This window comes from Lagopus muta, chromosome Z (genome assembly GCF_023343835.1).
Source record: "Lagopus muta isolate bLagMut1 chromosome Z, bLagMut1 primary, whole genome shotgun sequence".
Lineage (NCBI taxonomy): Eukaryota > Metazoa > Chordata > Aves > Galliformes > Phasianidae > Lagopus > Lagopus muta.
In genome coordinates this window covers 60277459-60283458 of record NC_064472.1, presented here as the reverse complement: position 1 = coordinate 60283458, position 6000 = coordinate 60277459, and positions in this window count along the sequence as shown.

Sequence of the window (6000 nt, the reverse complement as noted above, 5' to 3'; positions counted from 1 at the left end):
TCAGAGAAAGCCTGATAAAATGTCTACCATTTTTCAGTTCTGCACAAATCGCACGTACAATTTGGAAATATACATTCACATAGAGAAAACAGACAGAGAATATTGCCACAAAGGAAGGCTTCTCTAATAGTGATGTTCCAAACCTCTGCTGCAGCTCTGTAGGATACTGTTCAACCAAAATGATGTGGACAGAGAGGGTATCTTCTGCCACAAGTCAAGTAAAACATCAAGATGATTGCTGGAAGTCCTATGGCAATTTGGGATGATTTCAGGAAAATTCCAACAATAAGAATGGGTTCTTCTGGCCCACAGCCCACGTTGCTCGCTGTCCCCAGCAGCCCAAGGTGCGTGGCAATGCTGCTTCTCTCATTGCTTGCACTACAAAGTATTTTGCTAGGAAACTGATTTTATTAAAACAAAATGTTCGTACAATTGTTAAGGGCCAGATCCTTTCTATTTCATTTGCAAATGCTTTGCCATCCTTAGTTGTGCCATACGGAACCCTGGAAACTGGAAACATCTCCATAAAATGATTATATGAACACTTACAGAACTTGAGTTATTACCATTTACATCTATATATAAACAAAATTCTGTTTTTCCCAAATCCACACTTTCCTAAAAAGCCAAGTTCAGCCCTCCCACAGGCCATTCAGGAGAGGGACAAAAAAACCAAAAAACTTTGTAGGATGCTCTTACGTAATTACTGAATAGATATTACTATCTTTTTCTTTTTCTTTGTTCTCAAGGGCTCTTTGCTTTTATGCAACACTGTTAACTAATGGTACACCACTATAAGCTGGCTTACATACTCTTCTATTTATTTTATTTCTGATGTAGTTGCTTTGTTTAGAGCTCACATTGAGCTTAGGGATCTAATTTCTCAAAAAGGGTGCAACAGGCTGAAATAATACTATTTAGAACGTCCTCCAGAATTTCTACTGTAGTAAGTCAGACCTTGCGTGAAATGACTTGGCTAAAAGTCTGACTATTGGCACAGAAATATAAGGATACTAATTATCTCCTTCTTGAACAACACTTTAGTATGATGGAAAGCATCTTCAGTTTAGTAATTGAGAACACTTAATTATGTTTAATTAATGATATTTCAATTAAGCATAGTTAATTATGCTTAACGTAAAGCACGTGAGAAATACCATCACCTCCACCAGTGCATAGGCTGCAGGAGCTTATTGGCATAAAGGTAGCACTGCCACACCTCAGCTAGCTACTTAGTTGGTTAGTTAATTAATTAGTTAGCTAGTTAGTTAATTTATTAGCTCATGCACCAGTGTGCAGTTTTAAAACCAGGCTGGGTAGAGGCCATTTGGTTGAAACCAAAATGGTTTCAAACTAAAAGAGGGGACATTTAGATTGGATTTAAGGAGGAAGATTTTATGGTGAGGGAGTTTAGGCAGTGGAACAGTTTTCCCAGAGGTGATGGATGCCCCATCCCTGGAGACACTCAAGGTCAGGCTGGAGGGGGCTGTGAGCAACCTGCTCTAGCTCTAGGTGTCCCTGTTCATTGCAAGGGAGTTTGCTCCTTAGATTATATTATGCTATGAGAAATGACAGAAAAATTACCCAGGAGACTGCAACACATAAAGCCCATAAGCCTGTGTTCATTAAAGCAGCCCAGAAGAAGAGGGGTGGCTCTGGCTTGTTGCAAGGCAAACTGTTGAGTCAGTTTGGAACAGCCAGAGCAGGAGCCTTCACCATTTATCCTCAACAAGAAGATCTCATTAATTTCCAGTCACTTTTTCTCTCCTCTTCTCTGCAGGTCCTGCATATCCACCAGGGGGTGATGTAAACGCCAAGTGTTGAGGGTGCAGGAAGAAAAAAGGTGAAAAAGAATACACATCCCCAAAGAGATAAACAGGAAACTTATTTGCATTGGGATTCAGACCAGCTATCCTCATTCAGAAGATGAAATGCAATTTATTCCCAATCATACCAAAGCACACAATGGATTTCAGAAGTCAAAAGCAGTGTGTGAGAAGGACTTCACAGGTCATTCCAAGTATATAGTATCAAAAAAAGATCAAGCTTTCAAAAAAAAAAATAGTGTAAATTTGTACTGAAGTGAAATGTAATATTGATGGAATGTGTGAATGTTGGTCATTATTTTAAGACAGAACCTCTGTATTGTAAAATGACCACTTTCTTGCACTCCTGCCTGACTGGGAAGAGTAATTGCAATTGCTAAGCAAACTGAACTATCTTCATGCTGCTCTGCAAAATAAGAAGGAAGAAAATAATGAGAGAAAGTTGTGATTTATGTTCAAAATAACCAAATCATGCCATCATGTAAGGAGACAGTTTAGAATACCTAGAATCACTTTGAATAACAAACTAATTTCATGTCCAAAAGCGTTAGTAAGAAAGTGACAATTTTCTTTTTTCTAAATATGCTAGGATGCTTTTTTTCCAATAGCAAGCCTTTTTTCTGATGTCAGTTTTGCAAACTGTACAGTCTATGAGCATGTGATGATGCAGTACAACCTCTTTGCACAGCAAAGTGGCTCCCTGAATTCCATACCTGCCCTGTGACAGTGCTGCAAGGATCCCTCCTTGTACACTCAGGGCTAGGCAAGCATCTCCTGATAAGCAGAAATGTTGGCACAAGCATGGCATCTCACAGGTGGTGAGACACATGGACAGGTGGGAACTTACCAGGACAGATCATAGGGACTTTTATGAGCTGTGCAAACAGTGCAGCTGAAAGCCCCACAGAACTCATGGCAGTGATGCTCAAGTCACTAACAAATTGAGGCACTGTACAAGATTTGTAGTTCTGCAATAATTTTGAAGTGCTATGAAATGCTCCAAGCGATCAAGTCTTTCTTAACTACTGCAGATGAATAAAAGGAGCATCATCAAAATGACAGCAATTGACTTCTTTGAGCTCAGGAGATCGTCCTGTATTTTTCTCTTGTCCATTGTGTTATTCACTGAGTGCAAAAATAAATAAATAAATAAAAATAATGAAAAGAAGGTCACAAGGACTCAAGGGTAAATAAAATTATTCTGCATTTCTTTGCAATCAAAATTCAAAAAACTGCTTGGATTAAAATAATTTCAGTTTTCTTTTGCAAGGCTGACTGAGGTATTGTATTTAACTCCCCACTCCCTGAACACAAATAAATCCCAGCAGGGCTCCACAGTCTCCGGAGATCTCTCCCATAACCGTGAACGTGTTTGCTGGTCAGAAGAGGGAGAAGATGCACACGTTGAAGCATGCTGTGTGGGTAATGAAAGAAACAGAGAAAGTGTGTTAAATGTAGTATTTTTCCAATAGCTCTTACCACACAGCAGAGAGCAGTATTGAATTGTCTAGGTCAGATGTTTATAACCATCAGCTGTGTGAGTAACGGTGTCGCAATTTAGCTATTAAACCAAAGGGACATCAGTGCATGGGGGGAAATTTCACTGTGAGTCAACTACTAGTGTAACTAACAAATATTTTAGTTCCCTGAACAGCATGCTCTTTTGGCTTTTCCTTGGATCAGAACACATTTCCTCTCATGTTGCTCATTGCTGCAGCTAGCAAGTATGTGCTTGCTTTTCCAATAGCAAGCCTTTTTTCTGATGTCAGTTTTTTATTCTTCTGCTTTTATTGCAAAAAAAAATCCTTTTGCCCTTGTCCATATGAACAGGCCTGCAGAGAGAAGGCCTGTTGAAGCTTGTTATAGCATAGCAGCATAGCAGTTATATCCCATAGCAGTATGGGATATAAGCACCCTTACAGTACAAAGACAAAAAGAACAGAGATGTCTGCAAGGACAAGAACCTAGTTCTAAACAGGACTGGAGCAGTGCTGTCCTGATCAGTGAGGGATGTGCTCACTTGAGTCTTGCAACATGATCTTAAAGCCACTATTTCACTCATTTTGGGACTGTATTTTGTATCAAATGACACAATACATATGTCACTTAATCAAAGATACTTCAATTAAAGTTTCTTTGCTTTTTAAAATTAACCCAAATCCATTCATCTTGATTCAGGAAGGACTAAAAAAGCATTGATGCTCACAAACTTCCCATGTGCATAGAATGTAGAATACTGGTATTTATCACTGAAATACATGTAAAAAGAGGATGGTGCCAGGGCAAGCCATCAGTACTGACTCACTCAACGGGCAAGAGAAGCCATGGGAAGGAGCAGGACCAGAACAGGAGTCCTGAAGGGTCTTGCCTAAGAGAAAAACACAGGCACAACTGACACGTATTTGTCAGGTGTCCCCTTTCAGCTTTAGCAGTCCATGTCCCAGCAGGCATCTGTCAGTATCTGTCACCCTTCCCTTGCATCTGATTTTCCACTGGAAGGACACAAACTTAAAGATGATGTGTCATCTCAAGTAACTTTAGCATAGGGTGTAAAGGAGAGTTGGAACGTTTGTGTTGAAGTATTCTGTTGCCTTGTTTTATTTGCACTTGCTCTCACATGACATCAGGGAACTTCCCCAAAATAGGCTTGCCGTGGAACCGTGGGGAGGATTTTGGGGGGAGAAAATCTATGAACAGCCTCATGGAGGACAGGATGGTAAGTCCTGCATGGCTGGGGAAAGGAAGCATGCTGCCCTATGTCAAGTGACTGAGCAAGGCTTGCTGGTGTTCCCAGCAGTTTTTTGGTAAAAATAACTTACATTATGCCAGTATCCGGGTAGCCAGACTGCTGGGGCTAAATCTCTCAGTAGATGCCTGTGTTGTAGCATTGTTATAAAACCTCATTTCACAGAACCACAGAATAGCTCAGGTTGGCAGGGACTCCTGATACACACAGTCCATCCCCTGCTCCAGCAGAGACACCCCAAGCAGGGTGCCCAGGCCCACATCCAGGTGGCTTCTGGAGATCTCTAGGAGGAGACCCAACAGCTTCTGGGTCCCTGTGCCAGACCCCCATCACCCACACAGCACTGAGTGCTGTCCCATGGTCAGATGGAACCTCCTGTTTTCCAGGTTGTTTCCAGTGCTTCTGGTCCTGGCACTGGGCACCACTGAAAAAAACCTGGATCCATTCTCCGTGCAACTTTCCTTCAGGGATTTATGGACACCAGTGAGTTCCCAAGCCTCAGCCCTGCTCTCAGCCTCTCCTCAAGAGAAGCTGCTCCAGGCCCCACAGCTTTCTGGTCATCCAGTGTTGGACTCTCTCCAGTATAAGTTTCCCTTGTACTGGGAAGCCAAGAACAGAACAGACTCCAGGTGTGGCCTCACCAGTGCTGAGCAGAAAGCAAGGACCACCAGTCTCATCCTGCAGGCAGTACTTAATCACAGAACCATAGAATCATAGAATCACAAGGCTGGAAAGGAACTACAAGATCATCTAGTCCAATCATAACGGACATTCTGTAGTGGCAGACCAGATGCTGTCAACATTCTTAGCAGCAGGGGCAAATGCTGACTCATGTTCAACTTACTGCATCCATCAGCATCCCAAGGCCTTCCATGCAGAGCTGCTTCCAGGTGGGTGCCTCCAGCAGCCCTGCTGCCCTGGGTTGCTCCTCCCCAGGGTCAAGACTCCGCACTCAGCCTCTGAGGCAAGAGGCCACCTACAGACACAGAGTTAAACCGGAGTATCAATACTTCCAATTTTTCATTGTTTTTCTCAGAGACCACACTTTCTTATCATGTGGTGCTGCCACATGGCCTTTTTATTTGGATACAGAATGGCAAAACCATCAGTAAATAAATGTGTTTGGTCTCTACTTGTTGCACTGTTTCCTACAGCAGAACATGCATTGTAACACACAAGCACTGCCAGACAAAATTTCTTTCAATGTTTTTACAATTTTATTTTTTATTAAGTATACAAAATGTTTTTATGTGAAAGGCTTACTGCAGTCATTTTCTCAGACACAATACTCCTCTCACAGCAAAGAGCTTGCAAAAAAAAAAATAAATACATTTTTGTGCCATTAAATCAAAAGAAAGCAGAAGTAAAAGCAGAATTAGAAAGTATAAAATTTGAAGAAAGATCATTCTATATAAGCAGTACATGCCT